At 42.9% G+C, this 25,480-nt stretch overlaps 1 long non-coding RNA gene across 1 annotated transcript; it reads left to right on the forward strand.

Moving 5' to 3' along the window:
• Nucleotides 1-519: 519 nt before the first annotated feature.
• LOC113224768 lies at nucleotides 520-25,376 on the forward strand. The gene is made up of 3 exons (XR_003309371.1): nucleotides 520-652; nucleotides 13,303-13,410; nucleotides 25,224-25,376. It is a non-coding gene; the product is annotated as an uncharacterized LOC113224768 (long non-coding RNA).
• Nucleotides 25,377-25,480: the final 104 nt, after the last annotated feature.

Consider the following 25,480-nt stretch of genomic DNA (forward strand, 5'->3'; position numbering starts at 1 on the left):
TGCCTTCAGCACATTCATCCCATGTGCTGCTCCCTGAAAGTGTGCCAGTATAATCCAAGATGACTCATTGCTTAACCTACTGAAATATGCATATCCTTAAGGTAGCTCAAAAAAAGCATATTAATGGTGGAAATTTTAGGTACCAAATTAGATCAGTCAGAGAGTTATTTATAGAGAAGGAACATTTTTGCTGATTCTCCAAAGATGCCACACAGATCTATAGGTTATGATTCCAAAACCCCTAATAAGCAATGTGTTCAGATTGGCATTGGAGAAGCCCTGAAGTCTGTGTCTTCTGGCACTTTCAGAGAAGGAAAGAGAGATTGAGAACCAGGTTCACCCCAACTTGAAACCGAAATATCTCCTCTTGTTACCATGAGTAATAGAAACAGCTAGTGCTAACCAAATATTCCATGTGCTTCCCAATATTCCCAGCCTGCCTCACAGCTAGGTGAGCCATGTGACTAGCTTTGGACACAAACTACAGGCATAAGTGACACGTGCCACTCCTGAGCTGAAGTGGTTAATGATACATGTGCCTCCTCCATCTCTCTCTTTCTTCTCCTGCCTTGATGTCTTGAAGGTCATTTGTTCTAGAAGATGATACGCCTATAACAAGGAGGAAGGTCACCCAGCCTGCAACAGATATTTGGTGAGTGAGAAATCAACATTTGTCATATTAAGTCACTGAAATTTTAGGATTGTTTATGACTATAGCATAGCAGAGCCTACACTGACTAATACACCAGGGAAGGTGACATTTGCAGTGTTTGTGCTAAATAGGACTGTGGACAGTAATTTCCCATTCCCTGTAACTCAGCAGCTAGAAAAAAACAATCAGCATTTCTAAAATACCCCTAAAGGCATGGTTCTAGAGACAAATTAGATTCCCCCAATAATGCCCTTGTATGAAGCAACAATATAATAGAGACAGAGTACTTAGAGAGTCCTTATTCCAGTGTCCAGTCACCAGTGTCATGAGTGCCAGAGGCACTCATAGTGAAAACAGCAGGGGCAGCAGTTCCGTGACATTTAGATCGCAGCTACAATGGAATGTCTTCGAGATAGTGCAATGATACCTAACCGGACTTCCACTCCCTCAGCCCTTAACAAAAATTCCTAGTTCCCTGAAATGTAAGCTCCTAATTCCCTGAAATGAATCCCTCTCTGCTTGAAATACCTGGATTGGTGTCTATTTCTTTCACTGAACCATGACTGAATCTTTGTTGCTTTCAAAAATTTGAAACTCTTTGAAAAATGATAATATAGCAACAAATAAGAAGATGTGGAATATTCCAAGGGCTCAAACCTAGGAAAAGGCAGGTTCTCTGAAGCCTTTGGGAAAAAACTTGAAAACAAACAAACAAACAAAAAAATGTAGTAGGGTGAATTTTCACAAAACCATGAATTCATTTTAAAAGCTTAACATAAATTATTTCACGCAAATTCTTCACATGACAGTTGAAGGAGGGAACCCAAAGGATAAAAGTGCCTTCTCTAAGGTGGCACAGCCAATAAAGGGAGAGCTGTGTTTCAAACTGAGGTCCCCGAGACTCTGGCCAGTGCTTCCTCTGGCACATAATGCCCGCTTTGAGTCTTGGTAAAGAAGATTAGGCTCACCTTCCTGAACCACTGGAACCTACCTGAGTGTTAGAGAGGAGATATATGTGGAACTGGTTACTCAAAGCTGGGGAAGTTCTGCCACATGCTCATTGCATTTAAGATTGTGGAAGACATGCTTGAAATAAAATCTAATGATTGTCATTTACCTTTATGGCATGGTTTATAAAAATATACAGTCTTCATTAAGAGTGGCCATTGCCAACCAAAAGCCTGTTAAGTGCCTTGAGCTTTTATTTCAGAGCTAACAATCTGAGCTCCTCACATGCCCCAACTAATAATACCCCGCATGACCTTGACCTTCTGGCTTAAACTTCTTGTGTCTCATTTTCTCTGTCTGTAAAAGGGAGATAATGACACTAGCCGCTGGATCATGTTGGCAACATGCTTGGAGATCCCCAGATCAAAGGTGCTCTGCCTCGGCCAAGCGACATCATGATGATGTTTACCATCATTAGTGTTGTTATTATTATTGTTTTTGTTGTTTGGAGTGGCCATGTTGCAGCCCAGGAAGTAGATACGGCTGAGTCAGCACCAGGGCAAGAATGAGGAGGCATTTTATGCTGCAGAAGCCATCCATATAGAGAATGCCCCTTTCATTGACATCACAGGAGGTCACATGCCCAGACTTCCCATGTGGTGTGAGGCATACTCCTCCCTGGAGGTAGGACCATGCCTAGAACATTTCCAAGAAGTGTATATCTGCCTTTTGGGGAAAGAGACCAGTGAGGAAGACCCCATCATTTATTTGGCAATGTGGTTCCCATAATCACACAGCCAACTGAAGAATCCTGGGAACACAGCCAGGACGCTTCAGATTTGAATTCTAGCTCCACCACTTGTAGCCTAGAGAATAGGCTACCATTTCTCAGTGTCGTCATTTTCTGATTACAAAATAAGCATGTTTCACTGAAGGGTTCCCTTGGTCTCCTTGTGTTGAGATTTATAGATCCCCGAAATATCACAACAGAAGATTCTGCCAAGATAAGGTCTTGCCTAGCACGTTTCTCCATAGTTCAGTGACGATATCAGTCACTGCTCTTCCGACAGACTGTTGGCCTCTTGCCCACACCCAACCAGTCATGTTCTGAGTTCGGGACAAGGAAATGTACTGAACTTGTTTCGAAATTTACTAGCAAACTGGGGACTCAACATAGAAGGCCAAATTCTATGTACTGGTAAATACTTATTGTGGTTTGCAAAGTATATTCATGCAGGAGCATCATCTGCCTTTATGCGGCCTGTATAAAAGCAGTGCCCCATTTAGGCAGAAGAATTTGAAAAGAAACCTCCTCTGGGTACATGCTGCTCTGTGGGTACATGGTTTATAAGCAGACTGTACTTTGTACAAAGAAAAGTGCATCCCTTTACCTAGATGGGCACAGCCCTCTACCAGAGTTCAACTCTTGATAATGAAAGACGAGGTGAATTTCAATTCCGTGACCCCTTGGCCAGCACATTTGTGCAGTGTGCACACTATACAACCATACATGGCAGCCCTAGATCTGCTGACTCCTAGGAGTTCCCTCATGAGGTCCTTCTAGAGGTCCTCTTAGAGGACCCTCATGAACCTCAGAGTTGATGAGAAACTTCCTCCCTACCCCACCAGCTGGTTTTTACTTTTACTGGCTTTACATGATATTGGCCATCCTTGGACATTTTGTTCAAACAAATAGGACTACCATGCCCCTGTTGCCAAGTTATACCTTCCTCTTTGGAGGGGGACACGAAGTAGGGCCACTCACACTCATGCCTAGCCCCTTTACTTCATCTCTACCTCTTTTATTCCCAGAAGGTGAGAGGTCAGTGGTGAGGGAAGAAACTGACTGATCACATCTACTTCCCAAATGCTGCTGTCTTATATCTGGATCCTTCAGCACTTGAACCTAAAGTTAAACACTTGCCACCTTTGTTCAGAAGTTACACCATGTCATGAATGAAGAAAGGCCTTAGGATGTGATAAAGTGGAAGATGGAAGGTGTGGTAGCATGTGTATTAACTTCTCACATGTCATCCTATTGCAAACTAGTGCTTGTGGACAGAAAGAAATAGAAGGGAGTCTGGAGGAGGCATCATGTGTGCTCTGTGAACAAGATCACTCTGGAGCCAAATGAGAGCCAAGACATGGGATTAGGACTAAAAGCATGATAGGGAAGCTAGGTGAAGATACATATCAAAAGATGTCTTTTCAAAAATGTGCATTGCCTACAGCCCAGCAATTCCATTCCTAGGGGAGTATCTTAAAATAATCATAAAAGTACACAATGACTATCTACAAAGAAGTTCCATGCAGAATTGTTTACAATGGAAAAAAATGGAAATAATCTCCATATTCTACAATACAGAACAGATATGTAAATAACTATGTTCTTGCAATGGAATATTATGTAACCATTAAAAATGATTACCTAAAACTATATTTATTGCAGTGAAAAGATGTTAAGATATCTGGTTAAGTGAAAAAGCAAGTTGATAAACAAAAAGTACAGCATATGGTGTATTTTATTGCATAGATACAATAATATACAGACAGTTCTTGACTTAAAATGGTTTGACTTATGATTTTTTGACTTTACAATGGTGCAAAAAATGATAAGCATTCAGTAGAAACCATACTTTGAGTACCCATACGAGCATCCTTTTTTCACTTTCAGTATAGTACTCAATAAATTACATGATATGCTCAATACTTTATTATAAAATTGGCTTTATGTTAGGTTATTTTGCCCAACTGTAGGCTAATGTCAGTGTTCTGAACACATTTAAGATAGGCTAGGTGAAGCTATGATATTTGGTGGGTTAGGCACATTGAATGCATTTCTGACTTGGAATATTTTCAATTCACAGTGAGCTTATCTGAATGTAATTTCATTGCAAGTTAAAGGAGTATCTGTAATTATATTTATGTAATACATATGTAGGCATAATCTTTATGTATCATAGATTAGCAATAGCTATTCTGATGTGGGTGCTCTCTGTTTCACTTGTCTATATGTTCTAAATTTTCTATAAGCAGCAAGTATTACTTTTGAAATTAAAAATATTGAAAGTATCTGTAGGTCTAGATCTGAAAAAAGAAAAAGGGGAAAAATAGTCACGAGAATGTTTTTGGTCTTGTTCTGAAGATAACCTGTTGTGATCTGGAGAAAACAGGAAAGTCACTCATAGGCAAAGCGGAGGGCTACCACTTCCGGGAACTTATTGATGAGACCAATGTTCTCAGCTTCAGGGAACAGCTCTTCTCTGCCTCTGACCGTCACAAAACGAAAGGGAATCAGCCGGGGTTCTTTGTTGCAAACAACAGAGCACAGTATGGCTAGTTTCTGCAAAAAGGAAGCTTTCAAAGGACACTGAGACTTCTATTTCTGAGGAAATGGAGTAGGTGTACTTCACACTGTTTCTCCCACTAAGTATGCTGAAAACCATAGACATTATAGAACAATCACAAGGAAATTCTGCAAGGTGCATAGAGGAAGGCAGACAGGTTAGGTAGTTGGGACCCCAGGAAAGTTATAGATGTGAGATTTCTGGGTTTTCTTTTTGTTTCTTATATCCCAGGCTTACGTGAAGCATTTATTCTGTAACCCAGAAATGCAAATGAGCACAGACATAAAAGCCCCAATAAAAGCCAGCTCTCTTTAGCCAGGGACCAGGAAAGGGGGAAGGTAGCAAGATAGGAAACTTTTAGGCAATAACTGCTCTAGTCCAGCCAAATATCACAGAAAAAACCTGGGCCCACCCTCACTGGGGCCAGCAAAGGCCAAGTGGGGAACTTAGACCTCCACTCTTGCCAGGCTGCCTTATGACTCCTTAACACCCCTGCCAGCGTGGTGTCAGAGAAGGCCAAGTAGAGAGCTGGGACTTTCATCACCACCCAGTGGTAACAAGCCCCCACCTACCACAGGGTAGGTGGATCTCTCATGGGGAGCCTGGACCTCCACCCCAGCCAGCAATATCAGGGTGCAGGATGGTGTCAGAGGAGCTAAGGGAGAAGTCAGGGCTTTACCATCACCCAGACATAATGAGTCCTCTTCCCTTTACTGCAGTGTCAGTGGACGACATGTGACAAGCAGTAACAAGGCAGTCCTACCCTTCCCAGCCAGGGTGGTATCAGTGAAGGCCTGGTGAGGAACCAAAACTCCCAATACTGCTCTTGTAATGAGGAACCCCTCCCCAAATCAGGTGTCAGTAGACCAGCAAGGCAGCACTCCACTTCCTCTACTAGAGCAGCGTCAAAAAACTAAAGCCCAGCTAAAATAGAAGGTGTCAATAAGATCCAGGGTAGCATAACATAATAACCAAAGTTTCCACTTTCCATAAAAAATAATTCTCCACACCAAGAATCAAGAAAATTTTAATTTGAATGTAAAAGAGACAATCAATAGATGTCAACATCAAAATAACAGAAACATTAGAATTATCTGCCAAGATTTTCAAGCAAATATCACTAAAGTGCTTCAGTGTACAAATTATAAACATACTTGAAACAAGTGAAGAAATAGAGAGTTTCATCAAGGAAATCGAATGTCACAGTAAATAAATAGAAGATAAACTGGAAAATACAACGACCAAAAAAATTTAAAAACTTAATGAATGGGCTCACCAACAGAATGGAGGGCACAGAAAAAAGAAACAGTTGACTTGATAGTAGTATAACAATAACACAGTCTGAGTAACAGGGAGGTAATAGATTGGAATGAAAAAAAATCACCAGCACCTCAGGGACTTACAGAATTATCAGAAAAGATTTAAATGCATGTCATGGCAATTCTAGAATGAAAGGAGAGAGAGGGCAGGCCTGGGGAAGTATTTGAAGAGATAATGGCTGAAAACTTCCCAAATTTGCAAGGCATAAATCTACAGATTGAAGAAGCTGAGCCACAAACCCAAAACAAGATAAATCCAAAGAAATCCATTCCAAGACACATCATAGTCAACTTCTGAAATTCAAAAACAAAAATCTTAACAGCAGCTAGAGAGAAACACCGTACCTATAAAAGAAAAACAATTTGAATAACACTGTACTTTTCATCAGAAACTAAGGAAGAAAGAAGGGAGTGGCACAAAAAATTACTCAAATGCTGAAATAAAAGAACTGTCAACTCAGAATCCAATATCCAGCAGACATATCCTTCAGGAATGAATAAGAAATTGAGACATTCTCAGATGAAGGAAACTAAGAAAACTTGTCACTATGAGGCCTGGGTGGAGAAATTTCTCTGAACAGAAGAGAAAAAAAAAAGAAGACCAAAAAAGGAAATCTTAGACCAAAAGAAGAAATCATTTTTCTTCATTAGGAAGAAAAAAGAACATGATAACAGCAAAAATATAAATGAAATCTAGAATCATTTTTTCTCTTGAGTTTTCTAAGTTATATTTGATAATTGAAGCAAAACTTATAACATTACCTAATATGCTTTTAAGTGTATTTGAGGGAAATATTTTAAATACATTATAAATGAAGGGAGTAAAAGGATCTAAAGGGAGATATGTTTCTACACTTCACTTGAACTGGTATATGTCCATGCCAGGTGACTGTAACAAGTTTTATGTATATATAAAAGTATATATATAGTTTTTAATATACATATAAAAGTTTTATATATGTGTGTATATGTATATATAAACATACATACATAATATTTAGAGCAACCACTAAAAAAGCTGTCAAAGAGGTACAGTCAAAAATGTAACAGATAAATCAAAATTTAATTTTTAAAATGTTCAAATAAACCACAGGAAGGCAGATAAAATAAAACAGAAACAAAACAAACAAAAACCAAAAAATAAAATGGCATATTTAAAGCCTAACACACCAACAATTGCATTAAATGTTGGTCCAGATACAGAGATTAAACACACAAAGAAGACAGAAGTTGTTAGACTGGATCATAAAATATGATTTCACTAAATGTTGTCCCACTTCAAATAATGATATTGGTAGGTTGAATGTAAAAAAGGATGGGAAGAAAAAGTCACGCGAACTTTAATCAAAAGAAAGCAAGGTGGCTATATTAATATCTGATAATGTAAATTTCAAAGCAAAGAAGATTACCAGAGGTAGAAAGAACATTACATAATGAAGATAAAGAGTCAATCCACAAGGAAAACATAGCAATCCTGAATAGGTATGCACCAAACAATGGAGCTGCAAAACATATGGAGCAAAAACTAGAAGGTAGAAATAGGCAAGTACACAGTTACAATTAGAGACTTCAATACCCGTCTCTCAACAACTGATAGAGAAAAACTAGACCCATTATCAACGAGAATATAGAACTTGACAACACCATCAACCAAAAGGGTCTAATCAACATTTACAGAACTCTACACTCAGACGCAGCATAATGCACATTCTTTTCAAGCATCTGTGGAATGCATACCAAGATATACCATAGCCTAGGCCATTTGACATGCCTCGAAATATTTAAAGCATATTGAGTATCTGGATCAGATTGGAAACTTTGCCACCAAGAATAACGCCCAATCCCCAGCTGCTCCTGCAGAAGTGACACTGCCAGCACCACTAGGCACAGACTCTACACTGACCCTGCCAGGACCTCAACCACTGCTGAAAATGGATCCCTTGCAGGAATCCCTGCAAATTATCCCTTGTAGGGGTAATATAAAAAGTGGGCTTTTTCATAGTACCCCCCTTCAAAATCAAATTCCGTTTGGGGGTATCTCATTGAAGGAGCCTCAGTCCTATTCCCCGACCCAGCTGTAAAGGGGTCTGAGAGGACATGAGTCTGGCTCCTCTGTTGGGGAACCAAGACTCAGAAAGTAGAAACAAACTGAAGAAGGGTATTCAAAAAAGCTAGCTGCCATGAGCCTGATAAATGCTCACTACAGAATGCACGGTACCCAGAGGTCTGCACCAGCAGCCCAGTCCCACCCTCTGCAACTGCTCCAGGGGCTGGATTCCTAAGCATTTGCAGTGGGAAGACCTCAGCTCTTCCCAGAGAGCCTGGCTGTGTTTTTAGCTTCCCCCAGCATGCCTCCCCTCACCAGGACTCACTCTTCACACATGAGAACTCAGGTGGAAAAAGTCACCAGTTAAAATGAACTCATTGCAAGTACCACATTATCTCACCCTCCAATCTTGCTTGGATGACTTCTTACCTTCAGATCGGGGTTGTTTTTGACCCAAAATGAGTCAAACTCAGGCACAGGATCAGCTATCTGTCAGGAGGGGCAAGTAACAGAGGGTGGATCACGCAGATGTACACACACATTCACACATCACAGAGCTGTTCCTGTCACAGAGAGAAAGACAAGTGACTTATTTACACTCTGCCCCAGACAAACTGTGCAGGATCCCCCTGGTTCCAGATTTGAGAGCTCACAGGGCACACAGTTTGGGCAGGGAGAAAATGGAAAGTAGAGGAGCCGCCGCCCTCACCCAAATGACCCAAGTGCTCCCCCACTCATGTGACACTTTGGACTTCAGAATGAAGAGAGACAAGGGCAAAAAAACATGAGAAGCCACAAGGGATAGTGGCTAGGAGCTTTGGTGTCAGACAGACCCGGGCTCAAATCCTAGCTTGGCTTACTTCTTTACTTGTGCCTTCTCACTGTGTGCCTTGGAGCAAGTTAATCTCTCCACATTAAGTTTGTTCAAATGTAAAAATACGGTAGCCAAGGTCAGAGACACACAAGGGATCTCCCGCCATCCAAGACAGGATGTGGACCTGACTACCAGATCCAAGGTTGGGGAAACAAAGGTGGCCTGAAGCAGAGAGTGTGGCACGAGAACAAGGCAAGAAAGCACAAGAGACCCACCTCTGGGAAGGGAGCCCCCCCTCCTTAAAGGAGGCAGGGAATTCTGTCTTGGGTTCTTAGCGGGCAGGGGTATGTGGCAGGCCTGAGAGCTCAGCTGAGGGAGCAGGTTGGAGCCAAGTTAAATGGAGACCAAGTCCGAGGACATCTACGGGCAGGAAATAGTCAGAGACCTTGCTCTCCGGCTCACTCTGAAACTCACACACCAGGAAACTGTTCCCTCAAAATCAAGAGGAAGGAGAGCCATTCCCCAGGGAGCACTCTCTCATCAAACACCTGGCAGCTGTCAATAGCAAACCAGGTCCAGAGGCATGAAGGCCACAATATCTGCTTCCGGCAAGTTCCACCAAGTGATTTCTGGGTTTCACCACATGGCTAAAATCCTGGCTCAGCCAGACACAGTGACTTCTGCATATAATCCCAGCACTTTGGGAGGCCGAGGCAGGAGGATCACTTGATTCCAAGAGTTCAAGACCAGCCTGGGCAACGTACCAAGACCTCCATCTCTACAAAAGAATCCAAAAAATTATGCGACTGTGGTGGTGCATGTCTGTAGTCTCAGCTACTCAGAAGGCTTAGGTGGGAGGATCTCTCGAACTGGGAAGGTAAAGGTTACAGGGAGCCAAGATCACACCAGTGCACTCCTGGGAGACAGAGACCCTGTCTCAAAAAAAAAAAAAAAATTCCCAGCTGCTTTGTGACTAGCTGTGTAATATTAAACAAGTTGGTCAACTGATCTGTGCCACAGTTTCCCATCTACAAAAATGGGGAGAGTAACTATTCTAACGATATAGGAGCACTGTAAGAATTAAATGAGATAATATCTGTCAAGTTCTTGCAACAGTGTCCAGAACATATTGAGCACTTGGAACATAGTGTTCAATCAATATTACTCATAATTATGGTTATTAGTATTAGTATTAGTGCTATTCTCCTCCCAATCTGACTACCAAGGAAATAGCCTAGGAAACCACCCTTTCTGATTATTGTGGGAACTTGGGAGTGGGGATGACTTTCACAAGGAAGTTAAAAAGTCACCTAAAACATGTAGATGACTTTGTTCTTTGGAGTAAGCAAGACATATAGAGCAAAGACCAGGCCAAAGGGGAGATGCTTCCAAGGCCAGATAGATCTTGGTCCAAAGTCTGGTTTTGACCTTGCTCCATGACACTGGGCATGTTGCTTACATTCTCTGAAATTCCGAATCCTCATTTCCAACATAGGGATACAAATCCACAACACCTTCCTTGAAGGTTTATTCCTACAGATTAAATAATGTACACAAAACAGGCATGGGATGGTGCTTAAATTGCACCTAGCAAAAATTAGTTTCTTTCTCCCTGTTCCCAGTATGAAACTCCTCAGCTTCTATCTTAAACATCATGGTTCTGAGCACAGTCTCCAAAGTAATAAGAAAAATCTTACCTCTCATGCCATTTTTTCTTTCCTCCCATCTGAATTCCAAACAATGTCTCATAAAATACAATAGCTAACATCATACTGACCTCTCGTGTGGGGAAGCCCAAGATTAGCTCCTTCAATGACTGTGTAGCATTGAACATGTTGCTTGGCTTCTCTGGGCTTCAGTGTCCTCATTTATAAACTGGGGATAACAATCTATAACATTGAATTTGCTGATTTAATCCTATGGATTAAATTGCATATTGTGTATACAAGAGCCTTAGCTTAGCACTTGGCCCATAATGGGTGCTCCACCCTTTGTGTATATCAAGTCATTTAATCCTCACAGTAATCCTATGTCCTCAATGTTTCGTTCTGAAACTAATGCTCAGAGAAGTTCCTCCACTGACCCAACATCACACAGGGACCTCCAGCACCCTTCTCAGCTTAAACAGGGGCTCCCTGTTTCTCCAGGTGTTGGTGCCCATGGTTCATTTTCAGAACCGAGAGCATGCCAGTTTCACAAGGAGATTGCTGGCAGGCCCCACAGTCTCTGTTACTAGAAACTGAATTGTCAGTGAAAGAGGCCCATTGTGCTGCCTCTGAATGAAGAATACCCCATTTAGAGAAAGAATTCAATTAGCTTTTCACAGAGAAAGAAGACAGCCTTGGTGAAAAGAGAGAACAATGCAGATCATTCACCAGGTTTTTACTTAACATCTAAGCCCAGCGACCAACCAGGTTAAGGGCCACATAGCACCCAGCAAGCTGAGGCCACACTAGTGTGCAGGAAGACAGGAATGTGGGCTAAGAAGTCAGAGGACAGAGGTTCCAGGCCCAATACCTTCTCTGTCCACCTTGGCCGACTTAACTCCTGGACCCTCATGAATAAAATGAGGAGAGTGAACAGGTTCAAGGTTTTACCATTTGGGTTCAGTAGAAATACATTAGCTCACCAGATTGTCTACACGGTACTCAGCTGGTTCTCAAATGTGACTGCACATTGAAATCACCTGGAGAGTTTTTAAACTACTGATGCTTGAGGTGTCTGCCCAGTGACTCTGATTTCATAGTATGGAGCACAGCCTGGGCATTGGCAACATTTTTAAGCTTCTAAGGTGATTTTAAAGTGCAGCCAAGGTTGAAAACCATTGAGCCCAGGGGCAAGAACTGCCTTTTTATCCACAGCTACAACCAGAGCTAAGTGCAGGTCTTGGTATACAAATATCTGTGGAAAGATAGGGTCCACGGGCTGCTCCAAGACATTTGGGAGAAGCTGTCCAGCTCCAGCCTCAATGACGGCAGCTCTGTGGGAGGTTTTGTTTGTTTGTTTCTGTTTTGATTTTTGTGTTTTTTTTTTTTTGTTTGTTTTTGTTTTTTTTTTTGAGACAGGGTCTCACTCCGTCACCAAGGCTGAAGTATCACCCAGGCTGAAGTGCAATGGCGGGATCTCAACTCACTCCAACTTCTGCCTCCCAGGTTCAAGTGGTTCTCTTGCCTCAGCCTCCCAAGTGGCTGGGATTACAGGCACCTGCCACCACTCCTGGCTAATTTGTTGTATTTTTAGTAGAAACGAGGTTTCACCATGCTGGCTGGTGTGGTCTTGAACTCTTGACCTCAGGTAATCTACCGCCTTAGCCTCCCAAAGTGTTGGGATTACAGGTGTGAGCCACCATGCCTGGCTGTGGCAGCTCTATGTTTATCAATCATCTATTGGGATTTGTGGCAGTTCTATGTTTATCAATCATCTATTGGGATTTAGCACAAAGTTTCAGTTTTTTTTAATAATAAAGAGCTGTCTCCTTTAAACCTTTTTTTAAACCAGTGAACCACAAAATCTCAGATTCTTTTCATCTCCAAAACACACTGTTCCCAAGACCATAAATCCCTTCTTACCCTTTGAGAGCAATATTGTTTTTTAGATCAATTGTCAGGGTGGGCAAGGCCTGGGAGAGTCCCCTTTGACCACTGCTCTGCATCCCCCTTATCCAAGCCAAGAGCTTTGTCACGTTGCCCCTCCCTCATCTCTGCCGCAGACCCCTTCCTGGGCCTGCCCCTCTGTGGTCTGTGTTCCCCCATGTTCCATTCTTCTCCCTCTTCTTCTGTCACTTTGTACTCATTCCCTGAGTGAACTCAAGCATTCCTGAAGTTTCAACTCTCATCTATAAGTTCCTGACTTCCAAATCAGTATCTCTAAGGTCCAGACTCAGCCATTCAACTGTCAACTGGGTATGTCCCCTCAATTTCCCTTTAGGCACCTCAAATCCAACCTGTCCCAGAAATGAACTCATTCCTTCGCCCCACCCAAACCTGCTCCTCCTCCTGCCTTCCCTATCTTGATGAGCAGCATCTCATCTACACAACTGCCCAAACCAGGAGCCTCCAGAATCATTTTTGACTTCTCCCTCTCTTTGTCTCATACCCCACCCTATGAGTTTTATCTTTAAAACAGCCACTGACTCCATCCATCTCTCCCCTTTCTGATTTATTTATTCTCCACAGCACTGCCAGAGCACCTTTCAAGAATGCAGATTTAAAGATGTCACTGGGGCCAGGCTCACATCTGTAATCCCAGCACTTTGTGCAGCCAAGACTGGTTGACCACTTGAGGTCAGGAGTTTGAGACCAGTCTGCCTAACGTGGTGAAACCCCGTCTCTACTAAAAATACAAAAATTAGCTGGGCATGGTGGCACACACCTGTAATCCTTGCTACTCGGGAGGCTGAGGCAGGAGAATCACTTGAACCTGGGAAGTGGAGGTTGCAGTGAGCCGAGATTGTGCCACTGTACTCCAGCCTAGGCAACGGAGTGAGACTCCATCTCAAAAATAAATAAATAAATAGTAAAGATGTTACTGGGAAGAAAGTTCTGGTTCCTTAGCAAGGCAAACAAGAGAGATAGACTGTGCCCAGCACAGCACAGGCACTGCGCTATTTGTTTTTCATCACCTCCCTCCCACCCCTTACATTCTGACCACAGTAGCTGACCTGGGGACCATTTGCCATTTAGTACACATCTCCTGTGTGCTAGCTCCGGACAGTGCCTGGACGTACAATCTTTCACTCTCCTTGCCTTGATCTTCCAACTAAAATGCACTGCCCCCTCCATGTGGCAAATAACCTACTTATTTTCCTTTTAAAAAATTTTGGGCAAAATAAGGTTTATTTTTATTTATGTTTTTTGTTCTCTCGCTTTGATGATCTTTTAATTTTGAGGAATTACAAAATGAAGTACAAAACAAATAATAACATAAAAAATTCATATTTTACCACCCAGGATTTTTTTTATATTTTCATTTTAGTTTCAGGAGTATGTGCGCGGGTTTGTTACATGGATAAATGATGTGCTGCAGGGGTTTGATGTACAGATTGTTTCATCACTCAGGTAATAAGCACAGTAATCAATAGGTAGTTTTTTGACCCTCTCCCATCCCCCATCCTCAAGTAGGTCTCTGTGTCTTTTGTTCTCTTCTTTGTGTCTACGTGTACTCAGTGCTTAATTCCCACTTATAAGTGAGAACATGCAGTATTTGGTTTTCTATTCCTGTGCTAGTTTGTTTAGGATAATGGTCTTCAGCTCCATCCATGTTGCTGCAAAGACCAAGATCTCGTTCTTTTTTGTGGCTGTGTACCCGCCTATTTTTCAAAGCTCAGATAGCATCAGTTTTCAGAGCTTTGTCTTCCCCCTACAGGGCATGCTTGATCAAGGAGCTTCTTAAATAATAAACAGCAAACACTTAACATAGCATTTATTATATCTTAGGCACTTTTCTAAGCACTTGACGTATTTTATTTAACTAATTTAATTCTAACAACCCAGTGAGACAGGTACTATTGTTATCCCCATTTTACAAATGAGGAAACTGAAGTACAGAGATGTGAAGCCCAGGGGCTGGGACTCAAACTCCCTTGCATGGTGCTCTTAACCACTGCCTGCTAAGAACATCTATCCAATACGCATATTACCTGTCATAACAAAACTGTTACCATGTTTTTCAGATGAGGACTATTTCCTTCAAACAAAATCTTCCTCTGACACTCCACCAGTTGCACAGAAAACGGGGCTAATCATGGTAGACAGAGGGAACATGACTCCCTGCCACCCGCCACCCCCCAGCACCATCTACAAGAGAATGCTAAGGAAACCCCAGGGCTCCAAAGAGGAGAGCATGAGAAGCAATGTGAGAAGCAATGTCGTAAGATATCTTCTATTTGCCATTCTGCTACTTATTGGCAAGATGGCCTTCATACCCAAATGTAGTGATGAGACTGCAGAATCTCCCCCATTCAGCAACACAGTTTCTGTGTTAAAATGTCAAAGCATCTTAATGATTAAAGAGCCCTGTGTCATTTCCAAATGGCTGTGGCTTCTTCCATGAAAAACCCAATAGGTTTCAACACTTTTGCTTTTTCTTAAGCAGAGTATGCAAAGCATAATTTAACCTTCTTGTAACTCGGGACAGTCCACTGAATATTAATTGTTGGGCCATGCAGGAATGTCCTATGCCACCTAAATTTGCTTCCCATACGTGAAACAAGCCCATACTTGCGCGCTCAATTGTGCGTTTTGTAATTTTGCTGTTCTTATGACTATCAGAGGGCCAGGTGTCATTTCTGCTTTCAGTATTCTTACCTCTAACAGCTTCTTCCCCACCTCTTCTAACCTGTTCTTTCTAATCAGCTATGAATTTAAAAAAAAAAAAAAAAAAAAAAAAAAAACTTGTTAAAATTGTGCCTAAGGTAAGAATAGGGCAGAGAAACTTTTATCTTAGTAAAATGAATGTCCTTTAGAACAATGACTTGCAACTTCTCTATTGAAGCATTAGGAGGTCTCTTCCCATCTTCTTCATTTATTTAACATTTACTAAGCACTTGCTATGCCAAAAAAAAAAAAAAAAAAACTGGACTGGCTGCTGAGAACAAGAAGATAGATAAAACATAGTCCCTGCCTTCAAGGATTGCATTTAGAATGAGAGACAAGTAAGTAGAAATAATGATGCCACCGTGGTATAAGCCCTGTGACAATATATCTACAAAGCACAAAAAAAAAAAAAGCATTTAACACTGCTGAGGAGAGAAGCAGCAGTCAGGGAAGGCTTCCTGAAGGAGGTGGTGTGTGGTCAGGAAAGGCTTCTCAGAGGAGGTGGCATGTGAGCCAATTCCTGAGACATCCATTGACAGGAAGTCTCTCTGTCCCACCACCACCAAAGACAAAGAAGACAGACTGCTGAAAGGACACGCCAGGCAAACGCAAAAACAAGGAGGCATAACATAGCTCAATGAGTCTGGGAACCCCAAAGAGTTCAGGGAAACTGAAGTATGTGTGTGCTGTGGGAAAGGATGGGAATGGCAGCTGAATCTAAGAAGAAAACGAAGTTAGCAAATCGCTCATCTGTTTTTTAAATGCTTGAAGGAAAAATAATGCAAATTTCCCAGAGCAAATTAATAATTAACTTTATCACACCCATATGTATTTCATAATCCAAATCAACTTGCTGCAGGGGAGAAAAGAAATCACTAGCAGTGAGCAATTCCCATCTGCCAGACATTCTGCTGTAAGTGCTTTACATGGATCATCTCGTTTAATTAACCCAACGACCTGGGAATTCATATTACATCTATAAATGAGGAAACTGAGGCAAGGAGAGGTTAAGTAACTTTCCTGAGGGCCCAGAGAAGGAAGGCAGCAATCTAACAACAGAGACAGGGACCTTAGCATTTTGGTTTCCTTGGAGTTGAAGTAGGTGAGCTGGTAGGTTCCAGGTCTAAGGATGTGAAGAAGGAAAGGAGCTGAGAGGAGGAGAGAGAGAATAGAGAGAGAAAGAGAAACAGCATGAGTGAGAGTCAGTGAAATAGAGAGAGAAGTGCAGGAGTGAATGTAAAGGAGGAAAGAAGAGACATTGCCATAGTTTCCCATGGGAGAGCCCCTAAGCTAAGGCCTAGGGCTGGAGACGCCACCGCCCAGTAGACCCTTTGGCAAACACCAAAGGAGAGGGGACCAAGCCCCAGATTCCCATATGTAGAGCCGAAGGTGCCAGCCATGTAAGTGAGGGAGGAGTTGACCAGCAGCCAGAGCGGTGGGCATAAGACTGAAACAAGAATGAGCCTTCCACCTCCATGACCCAGAGACAATCAAAGGAGATGGGACTCGAGAACTCCTGGCTGGATGAGCTCTAAAGAGCAGTCAGTGCAGATCCATCATTCTATAGAAGATGAAACTGAGAGAGGCTATGAGATTTGCCCACAGACACCCAACACTAATAGGTACTTTTTTCTCTGTCTGCCTGAAATTGCTCAACTGGTAAGAGAAGAAGCAGAATGAAACTCTAGAGCTCCTGATCTCCTGCCATCTGAATGTTTGTCACTAGCCCTTCCTTCCCACAGGAGCAATTGCTCAGCCAAGTTCTGGAGACTGAAGTTTAGGATGCTCACAGGGAGAACTACTCTTCCAAAGGTCACGGCTTCAGGGGCAGGAGCAGAGAGGGTAGAAGGCTTTGTGAGTGTGTCAAACCTCAGTTGAGCTCATGAGGAACAGTCATTTGTGGGTTACTCCCATGAAGTACCGGATGAATCCCAATTCTTTCTCAAGCTTTTCTTGAATAATCTAGACTCCCATTGATTGAGCAAGGGGAAGGGAATTCTAGAAAAATAAGTGGTGAAAGCCTAGAAACCAGAAGAGAACCCTTTCTAAGGAAATTTCACCAGGGTGTCCTGAAAACATTCTGTGTACTGCACTCTGCAAAATGGTCTTCTAATATTCAGAAGCATGTTCTAGGATTACCTTGCTCGCTGCTAAAATTTTGTTAACAAATACATGTCATCTCTCACTGTGCCCTGCTTCCCTGACTTCTATCCCTGGAACCCCCTGGACTCTCTCACAAGCCAGCAGGTAAAGGTTGCCTATTCCATCAGGGGACTTCCAGAATCTCCGGGATAAGTTCTGATTGGTTCATGCTTGTGCGAGTACTATTGGTCAAATATTTTGAATATCACCTCTGCTTACAAAAAACTCTGCAGTTCAGTTTGAGTAAGTTATGTGACATTAGTGCTATAATTACTATATGTATACTCTTTCCACCAACCCAGTACAAATATCTATTGAGAATCTACAAAGCTCAAGCCCTGTCCTCAAGCACCAAAAACAACAGGGAATAAAATCTAACATGGATCTGTGCAGGGCTTGTGGAACTTCCCCTCTAGTGGGGTAAGTTCTAGGCTGGACCCCACACCATTGCCAAACAAGGAAACCTACTAGACACGTACAATATTAGCTAGTGATTCTCAACTGGGGCTGGTGCAGTCCCTCTCCAGGGCTTCTAGAAAAGGGGAGGCATTTTCAGCTGTTGTAATAACTAGAGGGTGCTACTGGCTTTCACTGGAAATGCAAAAGACGGTCTCACAAAAAGAAAAGTTGTCCTTCCCAAAATGCTAATAGCACTCAGGTTTTCTAGAGAAAAAATTAGAATCAATCAACATTAAACTGCTATTCAACAAAATGTTCTGCGTGTTGAACCACCACCTGCCAGAGTTTTTTAGGATGCTGGCCATTCAAAAATTGGGCAGAATCTACAGGGCAAAAAGTTCTAGGAATCAAAGGGGCAAAAAGAATTTAATGGGAAAAAGTTCTATTTACAGAATCCTACTTTACAGTCAGACCAAGTGTTGCATATAACCAATGCTTCTCCACCTGGAGTCAGACAAAAGGTGCTATATTCTGAACAAAATACCTACAAATCCAAAAATATCTGTATGTTTACTGAACACTCTGCTACTACCAACCAAAGACTGTGGATCATGAATACTGAATTTCAGCCCAGTACATAAAGTGTTAAGTTCCTGGCTTGTTCTTGTGTGTGTGTGTGTGTGTGTGTGTGCACGTGCTAAGTGCAGTGTACCTCCTAATCCTTGTGGTTTCTTTCCTTACCAGCCAGAAAGTATTGTCTGAACCCATATGCCTCTCTCTTAAGCTTCCTTTACAGTCGCTCTGTTTAAGAAATAGCAGAAACAGAAGTATTATTTTCACCTTTAGCATTCCCTAAAGTGAAGCAAGGGATCTCTTGTCCACAGGGCTGGGAGCTAGTAAAGTAAATTCTAGTGTAGAAATAAACAGTCTAGAATGCTAATCCATCAGTCAGCCAAAACTATAAACTATTTTCCCAGCATTAATCCTGATTCCCACACCGGGACTGTGAAAGCTGCAGTAGCTTCTATATAGCAGACAGGCAATGAATATGTGTTGAGTGAATGAATAAAATGTTGAATACACTGGGTCAAGGTGAGGTCTGGATGCTGCCTCAAGCCACCTAGAAGTCAATTCCTGAAACTCTGCCCTATCTCCTACTAAATATTCAATAGATTTTTTTTTTTATTGATTTATAATGGCAACCACAGTTAACTGTTACTAAGTTTTTCTTACATGCCAAGAGCTGGACTAATTCTCTATCATTATTTTTAATCTTCACAGCAACATTAAGCAGTAGGGTTCATTGTTATCCCTGCTGTACAGATAAGAAAAATGAGGAGGTAATGAGGAGTTAACCTACATGCCCAAGATCCTATGGCTAGAAAGTGATGGAACAGGTTTTCAATCCTGATTGCTCGTCTCTAGAATTTAGCCACTCTGCCCTCTGGGAAGGGAGAAAGGGGAGTTACTGCCTTCCAATTAGCCGAAGCCCATAGGATTTCAACGTGCCTCCTTCCACGGTTTTTACAGGCTATCCCAGAGAAATGGGAGTTGAAGAAGTTAATTCTGAAGCCTGAAGCATCACTACCATATACTTGAGGAGCACGGTGGCAGGCAGTGTGCCCAAAACTCATTAAGAACCAAAAGATGGATAAAGAGCTCCAGAAACCCCACGGCTATAAGAACTAAACAGGCCTGAGAGGGAGTAGGGTCAGGGATGGATTCCCTAAGACGGTAGCATCTGATAGCCCTGGAAGATAATGAGATTTGGGGAGTGAGGGGAGCCATGTGGAAAAGAACATTCCAGACAGAAGGAACAGCATGTTGAAATCCCCAGCCTCCAACATACTACTTCCTGGCTATTAGGTTGGTGCAAAAGTAATTGCAATTTTTGCCATTGTAAAACAAAGGAGTGGGAAGAACCATCTCGAAGGAAGAATTTCACTCTTCTGTCTTCTCATTCCTGCTGTTAAGACCCAGGGGCCAGGCCTCAACCTACTAAGAGTAATCGTCACAATCCCAGCACGCAACCTCTGGAGGAACTTTTATGAAGGCATTTACAGGGTGACAGGAAAGAGCCTGGGACCAGCCACCATGATGAGAAGTTTAGCTCAAGCCAGGAACCCCAGGGTCAAGAGTGGGTATGCACAGGCACTCAGGTCAGAAGAGGCTACACCTCTGCCCTTTTGAATTTAGGAAATTATACAGTGAAGCTTATACATCTCCCCAGAGGTTCAGCTTTCACGGGATCCTTTAATTGCTTCAAACTAGCAGTGAGTTCCAGTTTATCTATTCATGCGTATTCTAGAATTTCTCACCCAACAACTCCCTGAGTCCCCAGGCAAACCTGGGGCTCTGTTCAAGATGAGTCACTCGAGATCTCCAAGGTGTTCCTCTGGGTTGAGCCAGTCCTGTCCCCAGCAGGGGATGCTGGGAACAGGTGTAAGGTGTTTATCCTTCAGCCGAGGCAGCCAGAGAAACTGCAGAGGTCAGAGAGGGAAGAGGGTGGAAATAATTGATGAGGGCTCCTGGATCATCAAAGGGCTGGCATTTTGGATGTGCTCATTAATAGTAATTGGCAGCAAGGCTCCTCAAGGATATTCTTAGGGAAGGAGGATTAACAAGATCCTTGTTTCTTTGTAGCACAGAACAGTTTCAAAGACTAGGTTTGTAAACTCTGTGCTGCCAAGAATATTGTCCATTCTATTGGTCATGACTCTTCTAATACAGGTAAGAGACCCAACTCAAGTTGCTTTAAGAAAATAACGAACGAACGAAAGAAAGAAAGAAAGGGAGAAAGAAAGGAAAGAAAGAAAGAAAAGAAAGAAAGGAAAGAAAGAAAGAAAGAAAGAAAGAAAGAAAGAAAGAAAGAAAGAAAGAAAGAAAGAAAGAAAGAAAGAAAGAAAGGTGACTGACTCATCCAAGTGAAAATTCTAAGGGGACTTCAGGAATGGCAGGGTCAAGGATTTCAATCAATCAACAAGATTTGGTCTTTCTGTGTGTCAGCTCTGCTTTCCTGTGTGGGTGTCACTCTTGAGCATCCTCCTACCACATGATACATTCCCAGCAGCTCCAGGCTTTCACCTTCCCTGCTTCAGATCCAGGAGAAAGAGAAATTATTTTAAATAGCTCCAAGATAGATCCCAAGATCAAGTATCTTCACAGCCTGGTGGCTGAGTTCCAAAGCAAACATCTCTAAAAACCTATCAAATGTCATTCCACAGTAGTCATGGTCCCACTCAGACTCGGGGGAGGTGGGGGAGGTAAACCCCAGCTTTCAATGGTTGGCACATCAAAGAAGAGTACATGGGGAAAGACATATTGTTGCAGCCATCTTTGAAAAGTACAATCTGTCCCAGCACTTTGGGAGACCAAGGTGGGCAGATCGTGAGCTCAAGAGATGGAGACTATCCTGGGCAACATGGTGAAACCCCGTCTCTACTAAAAATACAAAAATTAGCTGGCGTGGTGGCATGTCTCTGTAGTCCCAGCTACTCAGGAGGCTGAGGTAGGGGAATTTCTTGAACCCGGGAGGCAGACGTTGCAGTGAGCCGAGATCACACCACTCCACTCCAGCCTGGCTACAGAGCAAGACTCCATCTCCAAAAAAAAAGAAAAGAAAAGAAAAGAAAAAGAAAAATACAATCTGCCAGTGACTAGTGTGCACATTCCACTTTGAGAAGCTCTGCACTACAATAATGTTGGGCTCACTGTTTATTTGACACTCTGCTTTCCAAATTTCCTAATATGTACAACCAAAGAAACATAGTGGACGTTATTTATATTGCAAATTCCCCCTCTGTGTACACATAGTAAGTAGGAAAACAGGATTTTTTTAAAAGTAATCTCCATTTTTCACTTATCTGTTCACTCAGTAAATATTTGTAGAGTGTCACTTACATGGACAAGGCACAGTCCCAGGTGCTAGGATAGAGTGATAAACAAGATGACATGGTCCCTGGTCTTGTGAAGCTCCAGTCCAGCAGGAAAGACAGTTTTGGTAGGGTAATTGCAGTTATAATGATTGTAATGACAAAGGAAATAAATGGAACTGAAACATGGAGCATTCACCTTGTCTTGGGCTTCAGGGAGGACCTCATCACCTTCCTTTTTTTTTTTTGAGATGGAGTCTCACTGTCTCCCAGGCTGGAGTGCAGTGGTGCCATCTCAGCTCACTGCAAGCTCCACCTCCTGGGTTCATGCCATTCTCCTGCCTCAGCCTCCCAAGCAACTGGGACTACAGACTCCCGCCACCATGCCTGGCTAATTTTTTGTATTTTTAGTAGAGACGGGGTTTCACCATGTTAGCCGGGATGGTCTGGATCTCTTGACCTCGTGATCCGCCCGCTCCGGCCTCCCAAAGTGCTGTGAATACAGGCATGAGCCACCGCACCTGGCCAACTGTCACCTTCGTATTAAAATTCTCACAACTGGCCCCCACCTACCCACACACCCCATCCCCCTTCCTGGCTTTAGCTTTCTCTATATCTCTTTTTTTTTCATCTAACGTAGCATATAGTTCATGCATTTATTTTTCTTTATTGTCTTTCTAACCCTACCAGGATATAAGCTCCATGAGGGTGGAAATTTGTCTCTGTCGCTGTGGTATCCCCACTACCTATGCAAGTGCCTGGCACATAAAAATCACTCAGTTAATATTTTTTAGGTGGACGCAGAGGGTTCCTGGAAGGGGGACTATCATGTGCACAGGATTTGAGAGAAAGAGTGTGGAACTAAAAGGAGAAGTCCAGCAAAGCCAGAATGTTGAAGGAGACAGAAAATAGAGTCCACTACAAATAAGCCAATTACATATTTGCCAACTACTTATTGGATGTCTACTATGTGCCAAGCACTGTTCTGGGCATACATTTTGAGTGTTCAAAAAAGGGCAGAATTCATCACTAGGTTTCAATCAATAAATAGGTTTTATATGAACATGTAGTCAAAACCAGTTTGTTAAAGGCACTGTCAAAGTGAATTCTGTAAGCTTAATACATCCCTGCTATGGACTGAATTGTGTTCCCCAAAATTCAAATATTGAAGCCCTGACTTCCAGCGTGATGGTATTTGGAGATGGGACTTGAGGTAACTAGATTTAGATGAGATCATGAAGGTGGGGCCCTCATGACGGGATTAGTGCCCTTATAAGTAGAGACCAGAAAATTCTCTCCCTCTCTCTCTGTCTCAATCTCCCTCTCAATCTCTCTCCCTCTCTCCATCCATCCATCTCCACATCTCCATCACTCTCCTCCTCTCAGATTTACTTCTCTTTGCACATCTTCCCTCATCTGATGATGGCTTCCTCCAGGTAGTGAGAGAAAATGTCCCTAAGAATCACCAAGTTTATTGTCCTCACTGTTTCTTCTCCCAGAGGAAGAGAAACCCTCCTTTTCTCAGGACCTCTATCTATCCCTAGTGAGAACTCGGGTTGGCCTGGATGGGGCATATGCTCCCTTCTGGGCCTATCATGAGACCCAGGAAATTGGAGAACTCTCATTGGCCAGCCTCGGGAGGGCCAAGAAGTGATTGGAAGTGGCTTTGATAAGGGAAAAATGAGTGTCTGTTGCCAGAAGAAGAGAAAAGGAATACTGGCCAGGTAAAAATTACTGAGATCCCCTGCATCACTCAGTGACTACTTGCCTCTGGGCCTGTGTCCTCTCTGGGACCAAGATGGCATTGCAAATGACAGTGTGATGAAGCCCTCCTCTGCATCCGCCCAGTCCTGACACCCTACCCAGCCTTCATGCCTCAATCCAAATGCAAACACTTCTGTGAGGCCTTGCCTGATTCCCTAAGATCAAAAGTAGTCATCCTGTCCCCACTGTCAAGGATATACAGGGGCCAATGACAGTGCTGGACTCTTACATCATCTCCCAGATCCTCACATCTCCAGGAAATAAGTACGGTTATTGCCCCCTGCATTTGATGGCTACGGCTGCCATAACGAAGACCCATAAAAACTAGGTAGCTTAAACAGCAGTCATTTATTCTCTTGCTGTTTTGGAGGCAAGAAGTCCAAAGTCAAGGTGTCAGTCTGGCTGGTTCCTCCTGAAGGCTGTGAGGAAAAGTTTGTTCCAGGCCACTCCCCAAGCCCTAGGCATTCCTTGGCTTGGAGATGACCATCTTCTCCCTGTGTCTTCACTTCGTCTTCTCTCTGTCCCTGTTTCCAAATTTCCCCTTTTTTAAGGACAACACTAATATTGGATTAGAACTCACCTTAGGGCCGGGCGCGGTGGCTCAAGCCTGTAATCCCAGCACTTTGGGAGGCCGAGACGGGCGGATCACGAGGTCAGGAGATCGAGACCATCCTAGCTAACACGGTGAAACCCCATCTCTACTAAAAAATACAAAAAAACTAGCCGGGCGAGGTGGCGGGCGCCTGTAGTCCCAGCTACTCGGGAGGCTGAGGCAGGAGAATGGCGTAAACCCGGGAGGCGGAGCTTGCAGTGAGCCGAGATCCGGCCACTGCACTCCAGCCTGGGGGACAGGGTGAGACTCCGTCTCAAAAAAAAAAAAAAAGAACTCACCTTAAGGACTCCATCTTAACTTGATCATCTGCAAAGACCCTGTTTCACATTCACAGGTACTGACGGTTAGAACTTCAGCATCTTTTGGGAGGCATGTGATTCAATCTACTAAGCCCCTCTTTTTTTCTCCACATGAGGAAACTGAGTCCGAGGATGTAGGCAATCTTCCAGGGCCACAAAGCCAGTAGGCACCCTAGATGCTAAGACCTAGGGGTCTTAACAACTTCACTATGTCTCTGTTCTTGTTTTTCTCCAGAAATTTCACCTCTCTTCAGGACACTCAACAGACTCAACAGGACACTGTTTACAGGATTCGTGTATAATTTTGCTTCACCCGTCTAGACTGTAAAGCTCTTTAAAAACAGGGGCTGAACCTATTTCTTTTCTTTTTTTTCTTTTTTTGAAATGGAGTCTCACTGACTCTGTCACCCAGGCTAGAGTGCAGTGGTGGGATCTCAACTCACTGCAACCTCCACCTCCCGAGTTCAAGGGATTCTCCTGCTTCCGCCACCTATGTAGCTGGAGTTACAGGCGTGAACTTCCATGCCTGGCTAATTTTGTATGTGCATATAGAGACAGGGTTTCACCATGTTGGCCAGGCTGGTCTCAAGCTCCTGACCTCAAACAATCCACCTGCCTCGGTCTCCCAAAGTGCTGGGATTACAGGCATGAGCCACTGCTCCTGGCCTGAACCTATTATTTCTGTTTCCCCAGCCCACCCAGCAGGGGCCCAATCAATAGTTCTCAGACGAATAGAGGTGAACACCAAGATCAGAGGAAAAGCTGACTGGTGTTCTTCCTGGATCATTTCATTTTTGAACCAGAGAAGGCTCATCTTGAAGCGTTAATAAAGAAGCTTTTATTTGTCCCTCTGGCTTATTCATTCTCTCAACAACTATTTAATGATTCCTTCCTATGAGTGGAGCATACTGCTAGGCATTGAGATAAATCAGGCAGAACCTACACCCTCT

The sequence above is a fragment of the Piliocolobus tephrosceles genome, chromosome 13, assembly GCF_002776525.5.
Source record: "Piliocolobus tephrosceles isolate RC106 chromosome 13, ASM277652v3, whole genome shotgun sequence".
Taxonomy (NCBI): Eukaryota; Metazoa; Chordata; class Mammalia; order Primates; family Cercopithecidae; genus Piliocolobus; species Piliocolobus tephrosceles.